The 18,466-nt window shown below is 39.3% G+C and overlaps 1 long non-coding RNA gene across 3 annotated transcripts in view; it reads left to right on the top strand.

Annotated features, from left to right (window-relative positions):
- Positions 1-18,466, top strand: part of LOC110344461 (uncharacterized) — a 255,570-nt gene that overhangs the window by 138,037 nt on the left and 99,067 nt on the right. For all 3 annotated transcript variants that reach the window (XR_015444745.1, XR_015444746.1, XR_015444747.1), the window contains exon 3: positions 5,226-5,294. This is a non-coding gene — a long non-coding RNA (uncharacterized LOC110344461). The remainder of the gene's footprint in view (positions 1-5,225; positions 5,295-18,466) is intronic.

Raw genomic sequence — 18,466 nt, 5'->3', positions numbered from 1 at the left:
TCCCTCTGTCACCACTAGCAGGTGCTTCCTCCAGACTCAGTGGCCCTGGGCTCAAAACTTGCCTGCCTCTGTGCTCATGCTCACTGAGAACCCAGGGGTCCAGGCCGGCAGTCACAGGTCCCACGAAGATGCTGGACACATCTTCCCTGGAAGAAAACACTCCTTCATTCACAGTCTGCCACTAATCCTATATATTACTTTCCTAGGGCTGCCATAGCAAACACAAACCAGGTGGCTTAAAACAATAGGCATTTACTATTTCACCATTCTGGAGGCTAGAAGTTCAAAATTCAGGTTTTGGTAAGGTTGGTTTCTCCCAGTTTGGGATGGCTGCTGGCCCTCTTGGTGTCTCTGGCTTGTAGCTATGTATAATTCCAGTTCTGCCTCCATCTTCACATATCTGCCACCCATGTTGTCTCCTTTTCTTATGAAGACCCTTGTTATTGGATTTAAGAGCAACCTGGATATGTCAACATGATCTCATGTCAAGATCTTTAACTTAATTACATCTGCAAAGACTATTCCTGAATATATTCTCTTCCATAGTGCAACAGTGTGGCCTCAAGATTTAGGTCACAGGTAATTTTATTTTGAGATGGAAAAATTAGTGTGAGTGAGACACTTGCACTGGGGGTACTGGGAGAACTCCCGGAACAGTTTGGGCTTTGACTGTAGGGTTTTTCCAAGACTGAAGACTTAGCCCAGCTTAGAATAGATAGCAAGGGATGTATGGGCATCCAACAGGTTCTGTTGAGAACCTCCACTGTATTGGTGACGGATCATTGTGACTACAGCCCACTCATGATCCAAAGTCTGATAGAACCTTCTGCAGTGATGGGAATGTTTAATGTCTGAGTTGTTCAACACAGTGGCCACTAGCCATGTGTGTCTGTGGAGCTTTAAAAGTAGCCAATAAATGTGGCTGGTGAACTGAAAGCACTAAATTTTTACTTCTATGTCATTTTAATTAAATTTTAATATAAATAGACCTAGATGACTAGGGGCTGCTGAATTGGGCAGCATAGCTGCAAAGTATCTTGATTTGACCCTTTTTCCTAGTCTGTTCTTCATTTCACTATCAAAAATAGGTTTCATCATACAGAGCTAAAATTACCCTTCTGCTTTTTATGTATGTAATGAGTTTTACCTTTTGCATTTCACTCTCAAAAATAGGTTTCATCATACCGAGATAAAATTACTCTTTTGCTTTTTAAGTATGTAATGTTTAGAGTTTTAACTTTTGGCTTTGAGACAGAGGCCAGATGGAGTTGACTGGTTTTAGAGCCAGTACAAGAAAGAATGGCTTCCTCTCTGAGTGACATGGGAAAGGGAAGCACTTCCCTGTCCATATTCCTGGTATTTGGCCACTGCCTGGTAGTTAAGCTGGGGAAGCAACTGATGGGGCCTGGGTAGCATCGGTGGTCACTGGCAACGCTTCTCAGAGCCAGAAGGAAGGGATGTCTACACCCCTAGTTTGTGAGTGTGGTGTTCTTTGCTTTTTTGTGGCTTCTGGAAAGTCACAGGTGACATTTGCATCTGACAGAGCCAGATCTCCTCCAATTATTCCTTGTTTTTTCTTTCCCTGATGGATTCTGTCTTGGTAGGGTATTTATTTATTTATTTTTTAAGAGTAGGAAAAATTTATTGAGAGGAAAAAAAGCTTCTAAGAGCGACAGAAGGGGGACTAGAAAGTGGGTTGCCCACCCACCCCACGTTTCAAAGATGTTTTATACAGCAAAGCCATGTGGTGAGGCGGGTACAAAGTGGGACAAAACTATAAGACCCAGTGGACATTTACAAGATGGGCATGAGGTGGGACAAAACCACCACCAACCAATAAGATTACAAGTACAGTCACCCAGGTAATATTGATTAAATGGGCATCAAATGGGAAAACAAGTCACATACAAGGAATTTCCCATTTAGAATATCAATCACTGCTATCTATCTCTAGGGGAAGTAGTGCCTCTTCTTTTTATAATGCTAACCAGTGAACGTGCCTCAGTTGTTCTCCATGTTGGTTCCTTGCTGAACTGTTGGCTCCTGGAGAGCTGGTCCTGCCTAACCGCCTACAAGATATCTAGTTAACTTACCTATCTGCAATATTCCCCCCTCTGAAGAAGTACCCCTAACTGCTGTGAGGAGGCAAAGGGGGAAGACCATTCTGACTACTTCCCAGCTGAAGAGGGTCGTAGTTGTGATCAGCAGTTAGAGTTACTCTACAGAGTCTATCTAAAGGCCCTTGATAGGTGCCAGGCATTGTCATCTTGGTAGCCATATAGCTTTGAGTCTGGAGGAGACAAAGCCAAATAAACAGTTAATACATGGACCAAATTCTAAGGTCAGCAGGATTGCTATGAATATAGCCAACAAGGGTCTCCACCAGGAGGAGCTAGTAATAGCCTCCCACAAAAAGAATAAGGACAAGGTCCAGGGGACTTCAGAATCCCAACATAGAAGTCGTACTGTATAGGTTAGCAGTCATAAGCTGTTTACAAGGTCAGTCTGGTGGATAGGTATTTTTGTACATTGTTTAGACGTGATTTTTTTTCTCAGTACCAGGGATTGAACTCAGGACCTTGTGCCTGCCAGGCAGGTGCAGCACCACTGAGCTACATCCCTGGCCCTTAGATGTGATCTTAAGTAACACTTCATTTATCTATATGCTCACATGTTTTGGACCCTCTTGCATGAAAAATAAAGTTCTTGCCCAAGAGCAGAAAATCTCCAAGGAGGTAGTTCCTGAGGTAACAAGATCTTCATCGACTTTGACCACCTTCAGTGCACTCTCTCCTCTTGCTTCCTCCTGGCACATGCACATCCAGTGTGGGCAGCTCCAAGGCTCCTGGAAGAACAGTCCGTCTGCTTGCTGGCTTATGTGTTCGTGCTCGAGGGAACCCAGGCGTCCTGGCTGGAAGTTACAGGCCAGTAGAAGGCCAGAGAAGAGAAGGTTGTGGGCCTATGCAGGAAGATCAGGGAGATAGGGATTTATTGAAGAGGCTATAGCTCAGGGTCACACAAATAAGACATTGTGTCCATGGAAGACGCAAATGAGGGATTTAGAGGGGAGAAAGCTGTGGGTGTTGCTAGGCAACCTGGCTGCAGGCCTGGAGGTAACACAATCTGCCTGGGAGGAAGCTTCCTAAGGACAAACCTGAACTTCAGCAACAGCATCTTCAGTGGCTGGCCCCGCCTGGCCTGCCATGCTGTTATAGAACCTGCTAGGAGAATGATGTATCCATGGCTCTTGTATTTGCTTTTTTTCCTTTTTCTTGTGTATTTATTTTTACCCCACCTGTACAAAAGAGGATCTGAGGTGGCTCAGATATATAGACGATGTAGCAGGGTACACATTCAGTAAGAAACTGGGCAGAGGGAAAAGAAGGGTAAGAAAATAGGGATGAGGGCGGACACTTAGCAAATATTTACCATGTGCCTAGCTCTGTAGATACAGCAGTGAACAACCACCAACAACCAGTCATAATTCTTGCCTCCTGGAGCTTACGGTCTCATTTGAGAGGTAGGAAATACAAATAAAGGCCACAGATCCAGTGACCTTGCTGGGAGTAGGCTACAAATTAGATTCTGAGTTTCCTAGCAGCCAAAGCAAGAGAGGAGCACAACTCCAAGGGGCTGGGTGTGTTATCAGTGTTGTATTAGTAACAACACAGCAACAGTAGCTTGGTCCTCCTGTTCTGGATATACAGATCCACCCTAAGTCTTGTGCCTGACCGTCCCTTCCCCTTGGAATACAATTTGTTTCCATTACTGCTTGCTCTTGTTCCTTCCCATTTAGGGCCCTGGGTAATTTTTAAAAAATGCATTACTGTTTATGAGTTATACAGAATAGTGAGTTCATTTTGGCATATTTTTTACCTGCATATAATATACTTTTTTTTTTTTTTGGGTACCGGGGATCGAACTTGGGTCCTTGCGCTTGCACAGCAGGTGATGAAACCACTGAGCTAAAGCCCCGGCCCTTGCATATAATATACTTTGATTATTTTCAGCCTCCCCAATACCCTTCTTCCCCAACTCCTCTTCCTTTAATAGTCTCCTTTCTACTTTCCTGTCATCTTTCTTTTTAAAAAAAATTGTAAAAGTGCACTTTACTGACAACCTCTCGATATCTCTTGATACTTCCTGCAGCACTTGTGAGCTGGCCATGGTTTTAGACATTTTACAAGAAAAAGAAGCAGAGACATAGTGGGCAGAGCAGTTTGCCTGGGTCCCTGCAGCTTCAGGGCCCATTTGACCTTGTCTTTGGCTTCAGCAGACTTAGTACTCACCATTACGCTTTCTATAGTAGGATCCCAGCTTGCATGTAGACTCAGGGACAGCCGAATCCTGCAGCCTCTGGCATGCCTTTGATCCCCTTCCCTCACGGGAGGTGGGTAGCAGGCATTGGCATCTGGGGGATGCCCCCGTGGGGCAGCCCTTTTGTTTGCGTGTTTGTTCATTCATTCATCAACTGTTCCCTGGGCTTGCCCTCAGGAAGCTCAGTTTAGTTGAGGAAGAGGATCCACATGTGTTAAGAGTAGAATGTGGAGAAATGTGTAAGCATATTAGAGTGCTAGTCAACAGCAGCAGAAATCAAAACACAACCAAGCTAAATTCACACAGACCCTACAACCATGTCATATGTCCCAGTACCATCCTCCCTTCATCCTGAGCACCCACCAGAGGGCTCACTCTCATTGGGCAAAGTCCACCTTAAAGTCCAAGGGCCCAGAATGCAAGGCGCTCTTGTATTAGTTACCTATATAGAAGCAAGAAAAGCCTCACCTCCCTTGTTCTTGGAAGTATACTTTTATTAATGCAACCATGATTTATATCAGCCTGGTAGTATGAGAGCACCTTGAAAGGATAAGTCTATGATATCAGCTTGTCATATAAGAAGAAACTTCTGCAGTGCTTGGAACTGTGGGGCCTGCTTCTCTCTGAGGAATGGTGAAAGAATGAGAACATGAGAGCAAGGGCCACGTGCGTTTCCTATTAATGAAGGCTGCCTGCACTTGGGTTACACAGCATTACTCTTGGATGAATTTCAATGTTTTGATCCCTCTTGAAGAAAGTAACCGCAGCTATCCCAGTTATGAATTCTAAAATATCCCTTTACAGCCATTGGGGTGGGGAAGCTGATTGGGCCACTGTTTTATCATCCCACACATCTCCCAGAGATAAAGACTTGCATGAATAAGTAAAACCATATTTCTGCTTTCCAGTCTTCCAGGTATCAAGCCAAGGGACCATCAGGCTGGCTGCAGAAGCACCACGGACTGCACTCAGACTGGGTAAGTAGCTGCCCACTGATAGAGGAGATTAAGGTGCATTTGATCTTTCTCCCCCTAATGGTAGTGTCTCTCCTTTTTAAAATGACTCAATGAAGTCTTGCTTTGATCAGGCAAGAGACTACTTCAAGAAGAGCAAGCTCTATTCTAGACAGTGTGTCTGGGAAGGATGCTGCTGAATTGTAAGTGAAGTGAGGTGAATTTTTCCTCCTTCCTAAAGATTGCAGCTTTGACCTTTAGCTTCATTAGCTGATGACCCACAGTGCACTGCGGCTCCTCACTTCTCCTGAGGTAAGGCAGCCTGTGGAGGCTCCCAATCCCTCAGGCACTCTCACTGGACAGTCATGTCTTCTCCCTGCCTCTGCCCAAGGAGTCATCTGCATCCTAGTCCTGCTGGAGATAATTGCTTGGCTGCCACGCTGTGCAACCTTCATCCGGTCTTGGCCCTGAGCCTGTTGTGTACCATAGATGGCCTGGAGAGAGGCGCCCCGTAAAGAGACAGAATGATGCAGGGCTTTCTGGTGAATTAAGTCTGGGAGGAGCAATTCCTTGTGGAAGATGCATGTGGATGGGGGGGGGGCTCAGTCTTGCGTATGTGGAGAGCTATATGAATTAGTTGAAATTCAGATGTCAGATCAACAATGACAGAAAAATTTAGTTTAAGTAAAAATTTAATCCCTCACTTATTCCTTCATGATATGGAGGTTAAGAGTGTGGACTCCAGTATCCAGACTATTTGGGTTAACATCCTGCCTTCTGCAGTTAGTAGCTGTGTGGCCTTGGGCAAATCATTTAATTTCTCTGAGCATGAATTTCTTCATCTGGAAAACAGTATTTAGCTCATCAAGTTTTGGAAATGAAATCATATGTGTATAAAATACTACTTTCTTTACCTGCTGTGTGTCCAACAAATGTTGGTGTAGCTATATATATATATAATGTTTTATATAGATAACATTATATATATAATGTTTTGTAGCTATATTCTGATGTTATTCATGCCTTCGTTGGTTGTGCACAAACCCTTCTCCGCCTTACTACAAGCAGCCCCATATGTAAGCAGTTGTGAAACTAAGGATGGAGGGCAAGATTTCATTTCAATTTCGTTAGAAAAGAATAAGCGCACAAGAAGTGAAAGTGTCTAAGAGTACAAATAAATGCTGTGGTGGCTAATTGATTGTCGAGTGGGGAATGCTAGGTGAATTGAGTCAGCATGATTCTGGGCATGGAAGACTGATTTTAAGGAGGATTGTTGTCAGAATGATATAAAAGGAGAATGGGAGGGAAGGATTTCAGCTGATTTTCCTCAGAGGAACTTCAGCTGTTCTCTTTGGAGGAGCTTTAGTTCTCAACCCTTTGCCTTCGACATTGTCTCCTGGCTTTCAGCATGGATACTTCAGGCATAGACTCTATAGTTTCTAGTGCCGACCCTTTGACCTCCACACCTAGACCCCTTGTATGCTGCCTCGGATCCTTCAGCCTCCTGATGCAGACTGGTATGGGACATTGCTGTGGGCTCCAGGCCTTTGGCTGGATCCTCATATCTCTAGCACGCAGACAGATCTTTTGTACTGGTCTACATTTGACTCCGTGGACGACCATTGTAAGCCAATCTTGTAAATTTTTGTGCTCTGCATTAAACCTGATTCAGTGCATGTGTAGTCTTTTGAGGAGCCTTGGCCCAGCCCTGCAAGCTCTTGTAAGCACTAGTATACATGCCAAATAAGATATCCATTATTAATATTCATATTAATGAGTGTCCTCTTAGTAAAAGGCTGTGAGAATGTAGCTTCCACCCTGACGATAAAAAAGCCAGGTAGTTTACAAAACCATATTTTTAAGTCTGTCATAGAACTGCCCTGAGGACACAAAGCAACCTAATGAATTAAAAATGAAAGAATGGCAGTTATTTCAAGGAGAAATTGGACATATGATTATTTTACCTTAGACAGAGCAGCAGGAGGAAAAGGTAGCCATCAAAGAAGGAAATAAGGAGAAAACAATTGAAATTGTGATGAATTTATGAAAGCCAAGTATGGGTCACCATTATTATTTAGAATTCTTGGAAGCTGCAGACCCAGGGGGTATAACCTTGCTCTCTCTTATCCATGAGCCTTCACTGAGAGCCCACAAGAAAGACTGAGGACAGACTAGGAGAATGAAGAACACTCTGTGGGGTTCCACCACTCCCAGCCCAGAGGAAGGGGCTTCCAGGCCACCATTCCATTGCTCCCAGGGCAGAGGACACTACTGTTTAAACTCTCCAATGAAGTTGAAAGGGAAGCAATACTCCCAAATTCATTCCTGGAAGCAAGCATCACCTTTGCCCCCAAAGCAGAGAAAGACAACCAAAAAGAGGCCAATCTCACGAATGAACATAGATGCAAAAATCCTCAATAAGATACTGGCAAATAGAATACAGAAGATCATCAAGAAGATCATACACCCTGACCAAGTGGGATTCATCCCAGGGATGCAGGGATAGTTCAACATATGCAAATCAATCAATGTAATACACTATATCAATAGAGCCAAGGACAAAAACCATATGATTATCTCCATAGATGCAGAAAAACCGTTTGACAAAATCCAACAAGCATTTATGTTGAAAACCCTACAAAAAATTGGAATAGATGGTCTCTACCTCAATCTGATAAAAGCCATCTATGAAAAACCAACAGCCAATATCATACTAAATGGTCAAAAACTGAAATCCTTCACACTAAAATCAGGAAAAAGACAAGGATGTCCACTATCACCACTCTTGTTCAATATAGTTTTGGAAACATTAGCCACAGCAATTAGATAAGAGAAAGGAATAAAAGGAATAAAGATAGGAAATGAAGAAGTCAAATTGTCATTATTTGCAGATGACATGATACTCTATATAGAAGAACCCAAGAATGCCACCAAAAGACTTCTAGAGTTAATAACCAAATTCAGTAGAGTAGCTGGATACAAGATCAACACACAAAAATCAATAGCTTTCCTCTACACAAACAACAGACTCATTGAGACAGAAATAAGGCAAACAATTCCTTTCACAATAGCATCCAAAAAACTGAAATACCTAGGAATCAACCTAACGAAAGAAATCAAAGACCTCTTCTCTGAAAACTATAGCACTCTGAAAAGAGATTGAAGATGATATCAGAAAACGGAAAGACATCACCTGCTCCTGGGTAGGAAGAATCAATATAGTGAAAATGGCCATACTTCCAAAATTGCTATATAGATTCAATGCAACCCCAGTTGAAATCCCAGCAGCATACTTCATGGACCTTGAGAAAACAATCCAAAAATTCATTTGGAACAAGAAGAGACCCAGAATAGCAAAAGCAATTCTAGGTAACAGAGACATGGCAGGGGGTATCACAATAACAAACTTGAAACTATACTACAAAGCTACAGTGATAAAACAGCATGGTACTGGCAAAGAAACAGACCTGAGGATGGGTGGAACAGATTAGAAGATGCTGAAACAACTCCAGACACACTCAGCCATCTCATCTTCAATAAAGGAGCCAAACACCCTCACTGGAGGAAAGATAGCCTCTTTAATAAATGGTGCTGGAACAGTTGGGTTTCACCTTGCTAAAGATTAAAACTAGAACTATGTCTCTCACCATGCACTAAACTAAAATTGAAATGGGTGAAAGATCTAAATATTAAAACAGAAACTCTGAACCAGCTGGAACAGAGGTTAGGTAGAACTCTTGAAGACATTGGTGTAGGAAAAGATTTTATGAACAAAACCTCAGTTGCTCGTGAACTAGCACAAACAATCAACAAGTGGGATGTCTTCTTATTAAAAAGCTTCTGCACAGCAAGAGAAACCACCAACTCTTCACCAGTGTGAAGAGACAACCCACAATGTGGGAAAAAAATCTTCACCTGCTCTTCCTCAGACAAAGGTCTACTATCTCGAATCTATAAAGAACTTAAAAAAAATCATCTGAAATGAACAGACATTTATCAGACAAAGATGAAGAAATAGCAAATAAACATATGAAAAAAAATGTTCAACATCACTGGTCATTTGAGAGATGCCAATGAAAACAATGCTGAGATTCCACCCCACTCCAGAAAGACTGGCTGCTATCATGAGATCAACCAATAACAAATGCTGGTGGAGCTGTGGGGGAAAGAGGAACCCTACTCCACTGCTGGTGGGAGTGTAGACTGGTGCAACCACTGTGGAAATCAGTATAGAGATACTTCAAAGAACTAGGACTGGAAGTCCCATTTGACCCAGCTATTCCACTGCTGGAGATCTTCCCCAAAGAATTAAAAGAATCATACCACCGTGATGTATGTGCACCCATGTTCATAGCAGCACAATTTATAATAGCTAAAACTTGGAAGCAGCCCAATTGCCCATCAACTGGAGACTGGATAAAGAAAATGTTTTTTTTTTAAAAAAAATAAAATGGAGTACTATTCAGCCATAAAAAAGAAATTAAAGACATTTATAGCTAAATGGATGCACATTGAGGTGATACTCTTAAGTGAAATAAACAGGACACACGTGTATAAATACTAAATAGTTTCTCTAGAGTGAGAAACTGAAAGTGTAAATAAGGACTAATAGGTATAATAGATAATGTGAAATGGGAAGAAAAGGGGCAAAGGGGTAGGGGAAGTGGTAGGAGTAGGGGAAAGGAAATAAAGGAATGGAATTAATATGAGAAAGTGAAAAAATGGAAACAAAGTCTTTGTAAATAGGGATGGAGGGGTTGAAGGGTGGGCAGGGAAAGGGGGAAAAATAACCAAGAGAGATTATGTGAAGGTGCAAATTTCCAATGATGAATGTCATTATATTGTATACCTAAAATGTACCAATAAAATAAAATTAAAAAAAATACTCTCTGGTACAGGAACTGCCTGTACAGGTTAAAGCAGGAGAACCAATACACATCCTTCCATGCTCTTGACCTTTAGGGGTAAGAGGCAGAAGTCGTCACCCACTGGGAGAGAAGCAAGAATACTGAGGTGGAGGTACACAAAGCCTGCATGAGACAGGCAAGAGCAAGAGAAACCCTCTTAGATCGTCTTGGGACAGTCAGTGGTCATGTGCTACTGGAGGAAGGGCAGAAAACCAGCCCTTACTTAGAATCTCACACGAAGAGTAAGGCAGATGTTGTCTTCTGCTGGATGAGAGCTAGAGACCTGCCCAAGCTCTGGGTTCTGCACCGAGTGTGAGACAGTAGTCATCTACTACTGGGGGTAAGGCTGGAGAGCTACAAGTGATCTCTCCAAGGCTCAGGTATGTAGCGCTGACCAAATAAATCCTGAATGCTAGGTCTTGCATTGGATCCAGGCAGCAGTGTATTACTAGGAGAGGGGAAGGAATGTCAAAAGAGGCTGCTGAAGTCTAAGGTGGTTTAGGAGAATTGAGTAACTCTCTATTGCAATATGTTTCACATTGAGTATGGGGTTGTGACAGCCACTGCTAAGACCAGAGAGCACTGAATGTACCTAAAGCAACAACAAAGTCCAAACCTAGCTCACCTATGGATTACATGCTAACACACCTTCCTGCATTAACAGCCTGTTTGAAAAAAAAATTCTCCATTTTGGGTTTATTTGCCTCATCTTTACTATTTTTTACAACTACATTGTGTGACATTCAGTATAAACTTAACAAACACACAACCCTAACAATGTTATAATTATGTCTCAAGTGACAAAAGATTCAATAGAAGTATACCAAAGTTGGCCCAAATGTTGGAATTATGAAACAGGAACCAGATAATAACTATAATAAATATGGATCCAGTGAAAAAGGCAGGCAATATATATGAACAAATGGGGAATCTCAATAAAGTTGTGGGACCTATAAAAAGTTTATATAGAAATACTAGAAGAGAAAAATACCAGACTTGAAAAATTCTCTTGATGAGCTTGTTAGGAGATTGGACATAGCAGAGGAAAGAATAAATTTAAAGACATGTATAAAATGATCCGAGCTGAAACAACAAAATAACAAAACAAAAACAAAACAATAAAATTAGTGTCTGAGTTCTATGAGGTAATATCAGTCTAACACACTTATAATTGGAGCACTGAATGAAAGTGAGAGGGGAAAAAATAGAAGAGGTAGAAATCAAACATTTTACAAAATTTAGGAAAAAAAATAGAAAAAGCCCCTACATCCAAGAAGCTTAGAGAATCCCAAGCAGGGTCATTTTCTGAAAACACAAGATGAAGAAAAATATCTTTGCTTTTCTTGAATTCTTTTAAAAATCTTTAAATCAGCCAGTGAAAAAATTTAGAGATGAATAATTATAGGTATAACAGTTGACTTACAAAAAATAACAGAAGTCAAAAGGTAATGATATGTTACCATTAGCATGATAGAAGGAAGAAAACATCCTAAAATTTGATATCCAATGAAAATATTTAAAAAATGAAATAAACTTTCAAGAAGACAAAAGCTGTAAGAATAAACCTCTACAAGAGCAGGAAACGTTAAAAGGAGTTCTGTTTACTGAAAGAAAATTATTTCAGAGGGAAACCTGATCCTAGAGGAAGTAGTTGTATGAGTTGTATGAGAGCACCAGAAAGAGTGAATTGGGCTGTAAGTAAAAAGAATCTTTAAAACTCTTTAAAAATAGTCAATTTGAAGTAAAAAATAATAAAGGAATATTGAGGGCTTATAGTCTTTTAAAACAAAATATATGGCAACAAGGACACAAAGTTGGGAAAGCTATAATTGAAAATGTACTTTCATTAACTTCGTTTTTTATTAAGTTTATTGGTAAATTTTAGGTATACATTATGATCACATTCATCATTAGGAATTTGTACCTGTATATGATATATATTGGTTATTCTTTTATTCCCATCCCCCTTCCCTCCCTTCCACCCCTCCCTATTTACAAAAAACTTTGTTTCCATCTTTTCCTTCTTGTATTTTTCTCTTACCCTTCTTTCCTTTTCTCCACCCACTCCCTACTTACCCTTCCCTTTTGGACCTTTTCTTCTTATTTCACATTATCTATTATACGTTTTGGTCCTCATTTACATGTTCAGTTTCTCACACCAGAGAAACTATTTGGTATTTACACATGTGTGTCCTATTTATTTCACTTAAGAGTATGGCCTCAATGTGCATCCATTTAGCTATAAATGTCTCTAGTTTCTCATTCTTTATGGATAAGAAGTACTCCATTTTATAAAAAAACCCACATCTTTATTAAGTTCTTAAATTGCTCGTGAAATAATAAAATATTTTTGAAAGTAAGCTGTGATAAACATAAAGATTACAATCTCTAGAGAAATCAACAAAAGTATAATTCAAAGAGACATCACTAAATTGTCAACACAAGAGATGAAACAAAATTTTGAAAGATGTGTTTTAACTCCACAATGTAGAGGAGTAGAAAAAGAGCCTAAAGAATAGATAAAAATCAACCCCCAATTTAGTGCACTGATTTTCCTAATTAATAGAGATTGTCAGACTGGATAAAAATGGAAGACCCAATTATATGTGCTTTATGAGAAATATCCTTTAAACATAAAGATACAGACAAGGTGAAAGTAAAAAGCTTAGAAAAAATATACAAGTAGTATGCATAAGAAAAAAAATGGAGCTATATTAAATCAGAAGTAGTAGACTTCAAAATGATAGATACAAGGAAACATTTTATAGTAACATTAAAAGTTTAATGAAGCATATATAGGTGGGTTTGGTGGTGTACACCTGTAAGCCCAGCTACTCAGAGGCTGAGGCAAGAGGATCACAAGTTTGAGGCCAGCCTGAGCAATTTAGGGATAACCTGTCTCAAAATTAAAAATTTTTAAAGAGAGCTGGGGATATAGCTCGGTGGTAGAACACTTTCCTAGAATTCGTGAGGTTCTGGGTTCAATTGTCAGCATAGCAAAGAAAAAAAAAGACAGCAGTTGTTTGGAACCAAATAAGTTCCAAAATAGATGAAGCAAAAGTTGACAGAACTAAAGGAAAGTGTACATATACTCTCATAGCTGAATAATTTAATACTCATTTAGAAGTAATTGATAGATTAAAAAGTAAGTATATGGAAGATTTGAACAACACTGACAATAAACTGATCTAATTGATATTTAGACTCTACCCAATGAAAATCAGACATGTTTCTATAGTGCACATGGAGCATTTTTCAAAATAAGCCATGAAATATGTAATAAAACAAGTCTCAATAGATTTCTAAGGATTGAATTTCTAAATACATTATCTCAACACAATGGAATTAAAGTAAAAACCAAAGAAACGACATCTAGAAAATAACTCAAATATTTGGAAATTAAAAAGTGTGTATAAATGATACATGAGTCAAAGAAGAAATCACAGGAGAAATTGGAAAATATTTTAAATTCAGTGACAAAAAATGACATCAAAATTTGTGGGATATGTACATTGTGAAAATTGTGTAGCTTTAAGTGCTTATTTTAGCAAATAAATATTCAAAGCCAGTGACCCTGGCTTCACCTTAAAAAGCTCAGACAGATGAGCTAATTAAAACTGAAGCCAGGTATGGTGGTGCATGCCTGTAATTCCAGCACTTGGGAGGCTGAGGCAGAAGGATTGCTTACTGTAAGTTTGAGGCCAACCTGGGCTCCAAATGAATTCAAAGCTAGCCTGGACTATGAAGTAAGAGTGTCTCAAAAACAAAAACAAAAGAAATGTGACAATCAAATAGAAAACAAATAAGAAACCAGCAAAGACTGAAGTCGGTTTGTTGAAAAGATTAATAAAAGTAATGAACACCTAGGAAAACTAATCAAGAAAAATGATGAGAAGATACAATTTGCCAATATCAGAAATAAAAGAGGGGGCCCCAATATCAGTCTTCAAACCTTAAAGTAATAATGAATTTCTATTATGAACCACTTTATGTCAATTCAATGAGTTGGATGGATTCAACAAATTCCTTGAAAAACATAACTTACAAAACTGATACAAGATGAAAAATATAGAATATAGAATAGAAACTATATTCATTAAAGAAATTGAATTTGTAATTGAAGCTTCCACATACAAAACTCCAGCCCTAGATACTTTTTAGGGTAAATTCTTTCAAACATTTATGGAAGAAATAATGTCAACTTTGTATTTACTCTTGTGGAAAATAGAATATTAAGGAATACTTCCTAGGTCATTCTAGAAGTCCAGAATTAACATCAAAACTAGGCAGGGCCGGGGATTTAGCTCAGTGGCACCGTGTCTGCCTTGCAAGCTCAAGGCCCTGAGTTTGATCCCTGGTACAAAAAACAAAACAAAAAAGCTAGGCAAAGACATTATAGAAAAAGTTAGAGTTCCTCTTTAACATAGGTTGGTATAAAAAATTTTAACAAAATAATAGCAAGTGAAATCTAATAATATATTTAAAAGGATAAAGGTAGAGTTTATTCCAGGAATGTAAATTGGAACAATACTTTAAAAACCAATCAATATTATTTACCACATCAACTACTTAAAAGAGAAAATCATATGGTCATTTTCATAAATGTAGAATTAGGACAAATTCTGACATCCATTCAATATAAAAACTTCCAGCAACCTTGACATAGAATGGAACATTTTTCAAACTGACAAACGGTATCTACTGAAACCCACTGCTAATGTGCTTATTGGTGGCTGAATGCTTTCTCCCAGAGAAAGGGGACAAGGCAAGGATGTCTTCCTTACAACTTTTATTTAACATTTTATCGAAAGTCTTAGATAAAGCCATAGTATAGGAAAAAGAAAAGACACCAGAAAAGAAAAAGTGAGACTGGCTTTATTTACAAGTGACATGATTTTATACAAAGAAATTCCTAAGAAATTAAAAAATGAGTAGAATTAATAGTTCATTTTGCAATATTGCAGGATTTAACAAAGTTATAATTCCATATATTAGTGAACAATTAATGAAAATGTAAAAATATAGCATTAAAATCCAAATACTTAGGGATAAATTTAATGAAATATGTATGGCTGGAAACTATAAAATATTTCTGAGAGAAATTAAAGAAGACCTAAATGATTCCATGTTTATGAATTGGAAGACTCAATATATTAAGTTGTCATTTCTCCCTAATTGGTCAATGCCAAATGAAATTCCAACATTCTTTCTTTAAAAAAATGACTTAAAGTGCATATGGAAAGGTGAAGGACCTGAATTAGCCAAAACAATGTTGAAAAAAGAGAAGAAATTTCAAAGATCTACTCAATCTGACTGTAAGACCATCTATATAGCTATAGTAATCAAAACAGTATGGTATTGATGAAAGAATACATAAATAGACGAAGGCACAAGAGAGAGTCTAAATATAGACTCCCACATACATGGTCAAATGATTTTTGACATACGTGGTAAGGAAATTCAATAGAGAAAGAGTATCTTTAACAAATAGCGCAGTGACAACTGAATATCCATCTACCTCTAACTATATATAAAAATCAGTTCTGTATGGATCAATGACCTAGACACAAAAGCTGAAAATGATAAAATTATTAGAAAAATTATAGAATATTTTTAAACCTTGGAGTAGGCAAAGGTTTCTCAGGTCACAGAAAGCACAGGCCATTAAAAACTTTAATCATTAGGTTTCATCAAAATTACAAATTTCTATTCATCAGACACTGTTAAGCTAGGTAAGGTACAAATTTGCCAGCAGATATGACTGACAAAACACTTCCATCTAGAATATACAAAGAAATTCTATAGCTCAGCAGTAAAAGATAAACAATCCAACTAAACATGGGCCAAATGATTTGGATAGAAACTTCACTAAAGAAGATATACAAGTCGGGCATAGCAGAGAGGCAGGAGGATGGCCAGTTCAACTTAGTGACTTACTGGGACTCTATCTCAAAATAAAAAGAGGCTCAGTGGGAAGGTCCTGGGTTTACATGTACTGCAAAGAAAAAAAAAGGGTATACAGTGACCAGTAAGAACATGCATTTGTTAGTCTTCTGATACTATAACACAATGCTCAAAGCTGAGTACTAATGAAAAAAAGGTTTATTTAGTTGATGGTGCTGGAGGCTGAATGTCCAAGATCAGACAGCCCCATTGATTCAGTCTCTGGCGAGGAGGGGTCCCTTGGCTACATCACATCAAGGCAGATGGCATCATGGTGGGAGTGCACACAAGGAGAGAGTAGATGGCAAGAGAGAAAGTCAGAGGATTTGGAGGTCAGCCTTGCCCTTTTATGAAAACTTCCTCTCCCTAGGCCAGTATCAATGCCATCTGAGGACAGCATCCCAAGTGATCTAGTTACTATCCATTGGGCCCCACCTCTTACAGGTTCTACCACCTCTTACATTGCCACTTGAGGACCAAGTTTCCAACACATGAACCTTAGAGGACAAACTCAAACTATATCCAACCATAACAGCACATGAAAAAGGGTTTAATATCCCTAGATATCAGGGAACTGTGAATTAAAATTATAGTGAGTCACCACTACTGGTGGATATTGACTAGAATTTCTTTGAAATGAAAAATTTTGACACTAAATGTGGGAGAGGGTAGAAGAATGGAAAACTGATACAATCTTAAAAAGTTAAAAATATAGCCATCCTATTGCCTGAGAGAAATGAAAATATATTTTAATGAAAATCCTTATATAAGAATATTCACAGCAGCCTTGTCCACAAAAATATAAAACTGGAAAATAGCAATGGTGTCCAGCAATGAAGAATGGATATGCAGTACACCCTGTGATATGATCATGTAACAGAACATATGAATTATGGCCAAGTTGAAAATGTGTTAAAGATGTTCTCCACAGCACCTCTTCTCAAATACAAATCTAGCCATTCAGAGTAAGTTTTGGTGGAATCCAGGGACAAGCAAGGGGCATATCATGCCTGACTTGTGGCATGTGGGTTAGAGTGTCCTTCTGGGCCATGGTGCAGCAGTCACAGTGGCGTCCACAGAAACAAGCATTGGTGGTGTCTGTTCACTATCTCTCCTGAATCTGGAGTCTATGAAATACGGTTCACCAGACTTCAAAGCTGGGCGTCATTTTGGTTATCTCTTCTAGGAGCCTGGCTTATCCTTCTCCTCTATTCTGTGACATCAAAGACTTGGTTGCATTGCATAATCATCTGCTGTGATGTCTGTCAGCCTGGCTGCCCTCTGGAAGGGTTTGGAAAACGTGATGAGATAGTGTTACTCTGAGGAGTATTTGACCCACCCTTTCTCCTCTGCCTGGCTTAGCCCAGATTGGAACGAGGCTCGAGGCCCCTCTGATGTGGACATGGAGTTTGCCTGGCTCTGCTCTGAGGAATCATGGGGCTAAGTTCTCCTTCTTGCCTGTAGCAGCACATCTCTCAGTCTAAGCCTGAAGAGGGGGGTGGTTTATCTGCATTTATTTGTTTGGTCACTGATCATAATTTTCACTGAGTGGAGAATCAAACTGTACTCTTTTCTGGAACTGACAGCCTGACTTGGAAGGATCAGCTTTGATTCTGATCATGCCTGTCCTCATCCTTGTATTGGAGTTGCATGAAGATACCACTCTCTCAGGTTCTTAGATGAGATTCTCTTTGTTCTACTTCCCTGGTATTCCTTGCTCAAATATATTTTGTTCTCCTAAAATAATATAAATATGTATACATGTTTTTAAAAGCAAGGGTATTAGCTGAATATTTTTTTTTGTAGACAAAAAATGAAATAAAATGTTGCCTCTCCAGTTGTGTCACGCCTCCCTTGTGTTCGTTTTGGAAGTCTGGAAGCTGTGCAGCTGCTACCCGAGCTCACAGACCCTGCCTCTGCCCTCCTAAATCATGCCACAGATGCGAAGCTTCAGTCTCATTTGGATTCTGGTACTATGCTTACAGATGTAAATGAAGAACCTGGCTTCGTAAATCTATTTTGATTTTCCACTTCTAGTTTTAAATGTAGCTGAATCCAGAGTTTATGTCCATTTAGCTGATCTTTTCAATAGTAAGAGCTATTTTATAAGGCAGCCAAAGTGAAAGTTATCAGCAAAGCTGGGTAATGTAAAGTATTTATGAATGAATGTGCAAAAACCAATCTGGGGGTGTAAAATGTGGAGCTCTGCGCAGGCAGAACTGCTTGTGACTTTAGCCTTTTTTGCAGTAAAGCATAATTCATGCTGCTGTTAGCCCTTAAAACAGGAAATAATATACCCATTTAACTTAATCACAATTTATATTACATGTGCATATTTCTAAACAA

This window comes from Heterocephalus glaber, unplaced genomic scaffold, assembly GCF_053883595.1.
Source record: "Heterocephalus glaber isolate CG9 unplaced genomic scaffold, H.glaber_assembly_v1.0 deba00001606, whole genome shotgun sequence".
Classification (NCBI taxonomy): Eukaryota; Metazoa; Chordata; class Mammalia; order Rodentia; family Bathyergidae; genus Heterocephalus; species Heterocephalus glaber.
This window is presented reverse-complemented; position numbering and strand designations above follow the sequence as displayed.